General features: G+C 40.3%; 1 pseudogene; it reads right to left on the reverse strand.

The window, feature by feature from the left end:
- Nucleotides 1-8340: 8340 nt before the first annotated feature.
- The window catches only part of LOC103206838, a 12066-nt pseudogene continuing 8295 nt past the window's right edge, over nt 8341-12111 (reverse strand).

The following is a 12111-nucleotide window of genomic DNA, read 5'->3' on the forward strand; positions in this document are numbered from 1 at the left end:
TTGTTATTTTCTGTCTTGTTGAACTTTGCTACTAGTGCTGGAGCAAGATGGTATCTCATTGTTGTTTTGATTTGCATCTCTCTAATAGCTAATGATCGTGTAAGCTCGGATTTCTTGGCAGGAATCATGCAGGCAAGAAGCCAATGGGATGGTATATATAAAACCCTGAAAGAGAAAAATTTCCAACCAAGAATTATATAACCCAGCAAAACTGTCCCTCAAATATAATGGTGAAATTAGGACATTTCCAGACAAGCAGAAATTAAGGAAATTTTTTGAAACCAGACCAACCTTACAAGAGATGCTAAAGGGAGTCCTTTAGATAGAGAACCAACAACATCAACAACAACTGACCATTAACACACGTGATGACATAACCCAGAAACCAACCCAGTTATGGAAGTGTCCAAAGTAAATAAGCCTACATATTGTAAGCAGGAAACCAGAGGCATCAATTGACGAATGATGACAACTACAAACCAGAAAGAGGAAAAAATTGTGTAGTTACAGAACTTCTAAATGGTGGGGAAGTCAAGACAACTCCAAGACAGAACAGACTGTTCTAAACTTGGGAAGAAAATTATAAATCACAGGGTAATCGCAAAGAAAAATGATAAACTTTCACATCAAAATAAAAGAGAGGACCAGCATAAATATTTGTTGTAGTTGTTGTTATGTGCCGTCGAGTCAGCCCTGACTCATAGTGACCCCTCCTTGGGTTTCTGAGGCAGTATCACTACGGAAGTAGGAATGCCCAACCTTCCTTCTGAGGAGTGGCACAAATATTTAGCTAATACTAAAACAATAGCAATGAAGGAAGTGATAACGTGATTCATAAACAAAACGAGCTCAGCACAGAAAATTATATGGAAGAAGTAAATCAGGAACACCGTGAGAAAGCACATAAGAAAATGACAGCAACAAATCCATACTTGTTGATAATTACCCATCTGACAAGGGACTTATCTCTAATATTTATAGAAAACTCCAACACCTCAACAACAAAAAGAATGACAATCCAATTGAAAAATGAGCACAAGACATGAATACACACTTCACCAAAGAGGGTTTTCAGGCAGCCAGCAAATACATGAAGAAATATGATCATTAGCCATTAGAGAGATGAAAATCAAAACAACAATGAGATACCACCTCACCCCAGTACTAATCGCAAAGTTCAACAAGACCAGTGCTGTTGAGGATGTGGAGAGATTGGGACTCTCATACACTGCTGGTGGGATTGTAAAATGATACAGCCACTGTGGAAAACAGTATGGTGATTCTTTAAAAAGCTGGAATTAGAAATACCATTTGAGCCAGCAATCCCATTACTAGATATATATCCTAAAGAAGTGAGAGCCAGGACAAGAACAGATATATGCACACCTGTGTTCATCGCAGCACTATTACAATAGCAAAATGATGGAAACAACCTAGGTGCCCATCAACGAAAGAATGGATAACCAAACAATGGTACATACAATGGAATGCTGTACAATACTAAACAATAATGTAGAATCTGCAAAACACTGCATAACATGGATGAACTTGGAGGACACTATGTTGAGTGAAAAAAGGCAATCACAAATGGACAAATATATTATTAGTTCATTATTGTAAAAAGTCAAGGAAAGGTTTATATATGGAAGGAAACTTTCTTTATTGGTTACCGGGGTAAGAGGGGAGGGGAGGGAACACTGGAAACAAACAAACAAAAAAAAAGCATTGACCTATGTTACTTCAGGTTTGTGTATTTCACTGTACATAAATTATATTTCAATAAAATGTATTTTTTAAAAAATAAGAAAAAAAAAGACTTCTGCAAAAGAGTCAAAAGAGAACCTACAGATTGGGAAAAAATATTTCAGTAACAACATATCTGACAAGGGACTTATCTCTAAAATTTAGAGAAAACTCTAACACTTCAACAACAAAAAGGCAAACAATCCGATTTAAAAATGGGCAGAAGACATGAATAGACACTTCACCAAGGAGGATACTCAGGCAGCCAACAAACTTATGAAGAAATGTTCATGATCATTAGCCATTAATGAGAGATACAAATCAAAACAACAATGAGTACCATCTTGCCCCAGCACTAATAGCAAAGTTCAACAGGACAGAAAATAACAAATGCTGGCATGGATGTGGAGAGATTGGGACTCTCATACACTGCTGGTGGGACTGTAAAATGATACAACCATGGTGGAAAGCAGTATGGTGATTCCTTAAAATGTTGGAATTAGAAATAGTATTTGTCCCAGCAATCCCATTACTAGATATATATCCCAAAGGAGTGAGAGGCAGGATAGCAACAGATATATGCACACCAATGTTCATCAAAGCACTATTTACAATAGCCAAAAGATGGAAACAACCTAGATGCCCATCAATAGAGGAATGAATAATCAAACTATGGTACACACACACAATAGAATACTATGCAACACTGAAGAATAATGTAGAATCTACAAAACACCACATAACATGGATGAACTTGGAGGACGTTATGCTGAGTGAAATAAATCAATCTCAGAAGGAGAAATATTGTATCATTTCATTATTGTAAAAAGTCAAGGAAAGGTTTCTATATGGAACAAAACTTTCTTTCCTGATATGGGAGGGGAAGGGAGGGAACACAGCTAGATAGGTAGAGACAAGTATTGATCTGGGTGAAGGGAAGAGCAATGTACCAAATATGAATGATCAACATGGTAGCATTGAGGAAGAAGACATAGAGAGGTACATGGGAGGTACAGACAACAAAGATGAACCTTTTCATATGTACAGTATTGAGATGTCAGTGATGGCAAGCACTGATCTATGGATGGACAGGCTGAACATTCAGATATGTTTAGGCAGGGGGAGTGTGCCCATGACCATGTATAGTGTGAGCAGACAGTGTTTTTACATGTGTATTTGTATGTGCTGTAAGAATGTCCAGGTATATAGTAGAGCTGACAAGGGACAAGGTTGTGGTGGCTTCTTGGCCACAGCCAGCTACCCAGAGGGAGTAAGCAGTTGGACCTGAGGCCTTGGGACATGGTCACAGGAGACATCGAGCTCAATTGGCATAACATACTACACAAGAACATTGTTCTACACCCTACACTGGTGAGTAGCAACTGGGAACTTAAAAGCTTATAAGTGACCATCTAGATGCAACGATGGGTCTCTCCTTATCCAGAGCAAAGAAGAATGAAGAAAACCAAAGATGCATGGGAACAGTTAGTCCAAGGGACTGGTATACCATGCACTCCTCAGCCTATTTGACCATGAGACCGGAAAAACTAGATGGTACCTGGTTACCACTGTTAACCACTTGGAGAGGGATCAGTGCAGGAGATCCTGGACAGAGTGGGAGAACAATGTGGAACAAAATGCAAAAATCACCAAAAAAAAGAACAACAAAAAAGCCAGTTTTGCTGGTCTGGTCTGATAGAACCTGGTGAGATCCCTGAGACTATGGCCCTTAGCTACCCTTCAGGTCTGGAATTGAACTCATTCCTGTGGCTTCTAGCCAAAGAATAGACAGATATATGGGGTGATCATTTACATCAAGTAGATATACTACTGGGAGTGATCAATCATGGGAGAACAGAAGTGCAGGGTTCGCACAGGGAGACAGCTGGGATGGTGGGGGGCAGCAGGAGTGCATGGGAGGGAAGGACACGGAAGAAGTAATACAAGGAAGAAGTGGGAAGAGAGCTGCTACATTGTGGGGAATTGCAGTCAATGTCATGAGACAAAATGTGTATTGAACTACTATATGAAAGATGAATTTTCTCTGTAAACTTTCACCCAAATCACAATAAAAAAAAATTATGTGGGACACTACCAAGAGGTGTAATTTACATATGATAAGAATTCCAGAACAGGAGGAGGCAAAAAAAAAAAAAAAAATCCACAGAGAGAATTTGAAGATTTGCTACCAGAAAATTTCCTTAGTATCATGAAAGATGAGAAGATATCCATCCAAGAAGCTCAATGAACACGATAAAGGATAGTCCCCAAAAGAAAGTCACCAAGACATGATAATCAAACTTGCTAAAACCAAGGCAAAGGAAGAATCCTGAGAGCAACTTGGGAAAAATGAAGTCACCTACAAAGGGGAACCAATAAGACCAGGTTCTGATTACTTAGCAGAAATCATGCAGGCAAGATGGCAATAGGATGACATATATAAAACCTTGAAAGATAAATTGCCAACCAAGAATTATACATCCAGCAAAATTGTCTCTCAAATACAATGATGAAATTAGGAAATTTCCAGATAAACAGCAATTGAGGGAATTTTTAAAAACCAGACCAACCTTACAAGAAATATTAAAGGTAGTCCTTCAGACAAAGAACAAACAACATCAGACAACAGCTTGTGATTAGAAGACAGGACAACATCAGTCAGATACCAAGCTAGATAAAGTATTCTCAAAAATAAAACAAAGCTAAAAGACTGAAAACAGAAAACCCAGATATGTCAATTTGTAAATGATGACATTGTCAAAACCAAAAGAGGGAATGAATGGTGTGATTATGGAACTTTCACATGGAGAGGAAGTCAAGGCAATATCAAGAAATAAAAGACCGTTTTAAACTTAGGAAGATAAAAGTAAATTTCAAGATAACCGAAAGAAAGTTAACAAATCTACTCATCAAAATAAAAAAGAAAAATAACATACAGACTCAGTAAACACAAAATCAACAATAATGAAAAGAAACAAAAATCCACAAACGAAAGAACTCATAACAGAAAATTAAGTGGAAAAAAGAAACCTGTCAATACCACACACATACAGAAAAAAAAAAAGCATAACAAAATGACAGCAGTAAACGGAAACCTATCATTGATCACATTGAATGGGCTTAAATGTACCAGTAAAGAGACAGAGAGTGGCATAATGGATTTAAAAAAAAAAAAAAACAACGTGTGTTAGGCTGGGTTCTCTAGAGAAGCAAAATCAGTAAAGCTTATATATAGAGAAAGGAAATTCATCTTAGGAAAATGGCTCACACACTTGTGGAAGCTGGCAAGTCCCAAATTCTTGGATTAAACATCAAGTTGGAGGCTTTTCACAACTCAAGCAGCTGCAGGGGCTGGCGAGCTCAAAGTTACTGTCTGTTGACTTCAACGAATGACGAATCTAAGATCTCCAGGCCAAATGGTGGACTGTTCACTCACAGACAGTTGTAGGCAGCACAACAGAATCCCGATCCACAAAAGAAGAAAAGAGTCTTTTTTTCCAAGATGTCCACAAATATACTAGAAGCAGGCCACACCCCTAGGGAAACTCCCCTTCAACGGATTGGCTGCTCAAAACATACATCTGATCCCATCATGGGAACAACCCACATCACAATTGCTTAAACCACACAGAATCATGGTCCAGCCAAGTTGACACACAGTTCCAGCCATCACACCATGGCACACCAATATGCTATCTACAAGAGACACACCTTAGACACAAAGAAATAAACTAAAGCTCAAAAGAAAGATGGAAAAATATATCAAGCAAACAATAACCAAAAAAAAAAAAAAAGAGAGAGAGAGAGAGCAGGAGTGGCAACATTGATATCTGATAGAAATAGATATTAAGGCAAAATCCATCATAAAAGATAAGGAAGGACATTGTATAATGATTAGAGGGTCAACCCACAAAGAGGATATAGCCATAATAAAGACATATATACCCAACAACAGGGTTCCAAAATACATAAAACAAACCCTAACAGCATTGAAAGAAAAATAAATAGTCCACAATAACAGTGTTGTTATTTGCTGTCGAGTCAGACCCGACTCATAGCAACCCCTCCTTGAGTTTCTGAGGCAGTATCACTGTGGAAGTAGATTGCCCAAGCTTCCTTCCAAGGAGTGGCTGGTGGGTTTGAACCACTAGCCTTCTAGTTAGCAGTCAAGTGCCTTAGGCACTATGCTACCAGAGTTTCCACAATAACAGTAGGAGACTTCAATACACCACTTGTGCTGAATGGCAGAACAACTAGAAAGAAATTCAACAAAGATACAGGAGATCTAAATGCCACAATCAACCAAATCGACCTCATAGATATACATACAACAGTCCACCCAAAACAGCAAAATTTATATTCTTTTCCAGTGCCCATGGCTCTTTCTCCAGAATAGACCACATTTTAGACCATAAAGCAAGCCTCAATAAAATCCAAAACATCAAATAATAGACAGTATTTTCTCTAATCATAATACTATAAAAATGGAAATCAATAACAAAAAGAACAAGGGGAAAACATCAAATACATGGAAACCGAATAACACCTTGCTTAAAACCACTGGGTAATATATATCAAAGATAAAAATCTAAAAATTTCCTAGAATCAAACAAGAGTAAAAGCACAACATACCAAAAGTGTAGAGATACGGCAAAAGCATTTCCAGAGGTTAATTGATAGCAATCAGCACACACACCAAAAAGAAGAAAAGGCCAAAATCAAAACATTAACCCTACAACTCGAACAAATAGAAGGAGAGAAGCAAAAGAAGCCCATACTCACCCAAAGAAAGGAAATAGTAAAGATTAGAACAGAAATCAATGAAACTGGGAACAATACAACAATAGAAAGAACCAAGACCAGAAGTTGGTTCTTTGAAAGGATCAATAAAATTGACAAACCATTGGCTAAAATGACAAAAGAAAAGCAGAAGCACAAATAAGAAATGAGATGGATGATATTACAACAGAACCAAATGAAATAAAAAGATCATAACAGGATACTATGAGAAACTGTACTCCAACAAATTTGAACACAACGGCACATACCATTACGTACACAATCCTACAATAGCAATAGCAACAAACAGTAATTTACAAGTGAATACATGGGTGTATATATGCGAGCTGAACAGGTGTGGGATGGCATATGAGAGTCTATGCACGAGCATTGACAGGTTTGGCAGAGGACATCTCTACACATGCATTTGTACGTACTGCAAATATACCCATGTGTACAAGAGGGTATAGGGAAACAAAAATCTGAAAAATTCTTAGCCAGAATGAAACACCTTGAGGGAATGAGTCGCTGACCTTGGAGGCTTAGGACCACAGTTACAGGGGACATCCAGATTAACTGATATAACACAGTCCACAAAGAGGGAAGAAAATACAAAACTCAAGGAAACAATTAATTCAGAGGATTAAACCATGTGACCTGCAACCTCCACTGGCCTGAGACCAGAAGAACTAGATGGTGCCAGGCTACCACTACTGACCACTCTGATCGGGATCACAATAGAAGGTCCTGGACAAAGTGGGAGAAAAATGTAGACAAATTTCAAAATCATAAAAAAGGCCAGACTTACTAGTCCAATAGGGATTGGTGGAATCCCCAAGACTATGGCCCTTAGACACTCTTCAGACCTGAAGTGAACCCACCCCAGGGGCTGATCTCCTTTCAGCCAAACAAGAGAAAGATGTATATAAAGTGAACAATAACATCCGTGAGGAATGTCTCCTCAGAACAATCGACCATACGAGACCCTTTGCCCAGAAACAAAGCTCAGAAAGCGGGAAGGCTCACGAAAGAGGGATGAATGGAAAGAAGGAACCCAGGGAGGGATGGGAATAGCTCTGTTACATAACTAATGTCATGACACAAAACGCGTATAAACTGTTGACTGGAAAAGTAATGTACTCTGTAAACTTTCACCCAAACCACAATAAAATGGTTAAAAAAAAAAAAAAAAAAAAAAAAAAAAAAATAAAAAAAAAAAAAAAAAAAAGAGAAATAAGTTTAGTTTTTTACTGAGACGTTTAAAAATGCTGAATGTTTTTTAAAAAAGAAAAAGAACCAGATACCTCAGCCCCTTGGTCTCAGTCAGCCAAAATGTCTGTAATTTCACTGAGAGAGGCTTAAAGGCATCCTTGAAGGAAGCACTGATTGCAAGAAATTTCAATTCCAGGAAAATATCTGTCTTTTCTCCCTTGGAATCTGAATAAGAAGGCTGAAAACAAAGTAAGGCTTGTCCTCCCATGCCCTTCCCTCACCAAGTGTAATCAATTTTGTTATTTAACCAGATTATTTTTTTATTTATATATAAGCAAAACCCTTTGGGAAGAAGAAGAGAAGGGAGAAGGATCACAGGGAGAGAAAATGCAGGAGTGGATGACGGAGGGTTCGAGGCTCTAATATTCAATGGGAAACCATTTATTATTGACTCCTTAGCCTCGTGTGACTTGGCAGCTCTGGGCACTCTGATCACACAACTCTAGGGCTAGTCTGTTCATCAGGGCATGTGGCCCAAGGAGGATAGAGTACTCAAAAGGTACTTAGGGATAGCAGAGCTTTGAGGGCTGAGGTGGGTAAGGCCTCTCAGATGGTCACACTGTTCTTCACTATGCCGGGCCGAAGGTACTCAGGGCAAGTCCAGGGCTCCATTTCGGACGTTGATCTCCTTGTCCATGGCAGCCAACTCCTCCTGAAATTGCTTCAGCACAGCTTGAGGCTTAGGGCCTGAGAAGTATTCCTCCATGTGCTGCTCCAATGCCACCTGAAATGGGGAGAACAAGATGGCTCAGCTCCCTGGGGCCCTCAGCCAAGAACACTGCCCCTCATTCAAGCTGCATCCTTCTCCAGGACCCAGATATCTGTCCCTAACCATGATAGGCTGGTGTTGGCCAAGGACCTTTGTGAAAGTCATCTGCATACGGGCCTGCTGGAGAGTGGGCAGGGAGTCCACTATATCCTCCTCTGTCACATCCTTGGAGATGGGTGGGGGCTTCCACATGGTGCATGGGCCATTAGGGATCCAGGAGTACCAGTCCAGCTGCAGGTACAAGAGCAACTCAGAAGCCAAGACTGATGACTCAAGCATTTGACCCCCCATCCTCTGCATCCCAAGAGCCCCTGGGGGATGATCACAAAGGTTACCTGGCCCAGGTGGCCAGAAGCATGCTGACCAGTGCACGTGAAGATGCACATGATGACAAAATGGCAAAGCTGGTCCTGTGACTCTAAGGAGATGGGGAACCTGGGTAACATGAGAATTAAAGGCTTTGAAACCAGGACATGAGACAGATCTCAGGGATCAGACATGTCAGGATCCAATATTTGGAGATGTAGAAAAGAATTTGTCCTGTGGCCCTGGCCTCTAGATTCTATAGCTCACACATAGTGGGTGAATACTCAGATGTTTATGGGCTTGGCAATCACAAAAGGACAAATGTTGTATTAAAGCTTTTGTTTACGGGGCATTGAGTTTATGCCAATGGTGATGGAATATTTTGGAAAAGGATAACAATAATGTGGGCACAACATGAAAAAGTCATCACTGTCCTTGAGCTGTAAATGAAGAAGTTGTTATATTGGTGAATGTCTTGTTGTGTATGTTTTCACCACAATAAAAGTTAAAAAAAAAAAAAAAATCAGTCTCTGGAGAAGGACATCATGCTGGGGAAAGTAGAGAGTCAGTAAAAAAAGGAAGATCCTCAACAAGATGGCTAGACACAGTGGCTGCTACAATGGCTCAAGCAATGGTTATGAGGATGACATAGGACCGGGCAGTTTTTCATTCTGTTGTATATAGGATCACTATGAGTCAGAAATAACTCAACACTACCTAACAGAAACCATAACAGAATAGGCAAATAGAGAGAGATTAGAGTTTAGTAGTGGTTACCAGGGGCAGGACAGAGGAAGTATGTTGTTGTTGTTAGGTGCTATCGAGTTGTCGCTAACTCATAGTGACCCTATATACAACAGAACGAAACACCGACCGGTCCTGCGCCAGCCTCATGATCCTTGCTATACCTGAGCCCATCGTGGCAGCCACTTGTGTCAATCCACCTTGTTGAGGGCCTTTCCCTTTTTCATTGACTCTCCCCTTTACCAAACATGATATCCTTTTCTAGAGAATGGTCCCTTCTGACAACATGACCAAAGTAGGTGAGACCAAGTCTGGCCATTCTCGCTTGCAAGGAGCCTTCTGTCTGCACCTCTACCAGGACAGTTGTTAGTTCTTTTAGCAATACATGGTATGGAGGGAATTATTGTTTCAGAAGCACTGAGTTTTTGTTTATGGAGATGGAAAATTTGACAGGTATTATTGGTGATGGTTGCATGACATAATTTATGTCATTGATCTCATTGAATTGTATCCATGAAAAAATGTTGAATTGGCAAATGTGTTATCAGTATTTTTTCAACAATGAAAAAAAATTAATAATATATGTTTATGGACTTGGAATGAACTTTGGGGCTATTGGAAGAAGGTAGGAAAGGGTGAGGGAAAATACCTAAGAAAAGTTGCACATCTGGGTTGTTGAGGGATCTTCATAGTGACCCCTCCTTGGGTTTCCGAGGCAGTATCACTACGGAAGTAGATTGCCCAACCTTCTTTCTGAGGAGTGGCTGGTGGGTTTGAACTTCCAGCCTTCTGGTTCGCAGTCACATGCCTTAGGCGCTATGCCACCAGAGCTCCTAAGAAAAGAAAGGGCTTGGGGAAATCAGGAGTGATCCTTAGGATTTTCTGAAGAAGCTCTGGAGAGATGTCAGATTCTCAAAGCTAGGTGGAAAGAAGATGCGGATTCTTGGAATACAGGTGTGAGGTGACACAGGGTCACTGGGAACAGACCTACACCTTACCCCTTTCCTGGGCCCCTGCAGTCCCCTCTCGGTGATCTCTCTGCACCGAGCCTGCAGTTCTGGGTCATCCTGCCCAGCTCTGTCACTGTTGTAGAAAATATTGACCATCCGCTTCACATACTTGCTCCCCAGCGAAGGAGAAAATTTATCTCAGAATGTCAGTGTAGGACTTCTGGACCAACAATCCCTCTTGTTTCTCTAACAGGTCCACTGGACCTTCTCTCTCTTTGTCACCCTCACCTGCTGATGACTCCCCAAAGCCTGAGGGCATCTTGGCCATAGAGAAATGATTTCACATCCAGGAGTCCTCGGTCAGCCAGATCATCAGGAGGGCAGAAGGCGCAAACGAGCTGTGGCTCTCTGCAGTACGTCCACATGGGCCTCCACTACTGGTGCTCACCACCTGAGGACAACCCCACAGCAAATAAACTAGGGTTAGCCAGCCAGGTGGAAAGGGAGATTAAAACCAGAAGTATGAGATTACAGATCCTGCTAATGCTGGTCCCTTTAACCAGGAAGCTACTCGTATGTGAAGCAGATCAGGGGGAAGGGAGAAGCCTCCCTAGAGGGAGCAGAGATGGGGAGATGGGGAGATAAGAGAAACAAGTCTTGGATTCTTCCAGCGTTAAGCCCTCCTCCCTCTCTGTCTATCCCTTTCCGTACCATATCAAAAATTCCCATTCAGAGACAAGACTACTCCAGGCCAGCACATTGATCTCCATGGTATAGCAAAAATGAGGCATCGGGAGCTGGGGATCCCAGAATCCATGAGGGAAAGAGAAGTTAACAATCGATGATATAAATGAAGGGAGAGACTGGGTTTTCATGAAAAAGAGGAACTTCCAGCATTGGTTTTAGGTAAGATTTGGGAGAAGAGAAACAGGGAAATTAGTTTCAGGGTCTCCAAGGCCAATGATTTTAGGAGTGTGTTTGTATGGTCTCATGTTATTTGTAAAAAATCCCTTGTCTCACACCACAAAAAATATCAGGTTTCTCATATTTGAAATTGTACCTCTGCCTCTGTCTTATCACGATAGATAAGATATCTCTACTCCCTTCAGAGGTAAATTCCTCCATTTATGTTCAGGACTCCATTCCCTTTGTTTTCTTTATTTTCCTTTTTTAGGTTTAGAGTTTAGAGTTAGATTTAGACATAACACTAAACTGTAACTCCCTGCATCTAAACCTAAAGCCCTAAATCTTGACCTAACTCTAAAGCCCTAAGTCTAACCCCTAAAGCTAAACCCTATCACACTGCCACTAGACCCTAATATTATAATTCTACTGCTAACACTCTAAACTCAAATCCTAAAACCCTGAACCCATTCCCTTTTACCTTCCCCAGTACTTCACTCCTGCAGTAGCCATTTTTTTTGTTTGTTTGTTTTTATTTTATTTTATTTTTTATTAGGATTTGGGTGAAGATTTACAGAGTAAATTCACTTTTCATACAGCAGTTCACATATACTTTGTCTCATGTCATTGACCAAAATTTACAAT

The sequence above is a fragment of the Orycteropus afer genome, unplaced genomic scaffold, assembly GCF_000298275.1.
Source record: "Orycteropus afer afer isolate SDZICR_OR568_19922 unplaced genomic scaffold, OryAfe1.0 scaffold00330, whole genome shotgun sequence".
NCBI classification, from domain to species: Eukaryota; Metazoa; Chordata; class Mammalia; order Tubulidentata; family Orycteropodidae; genus Orycteropus; species Orycteropus afer.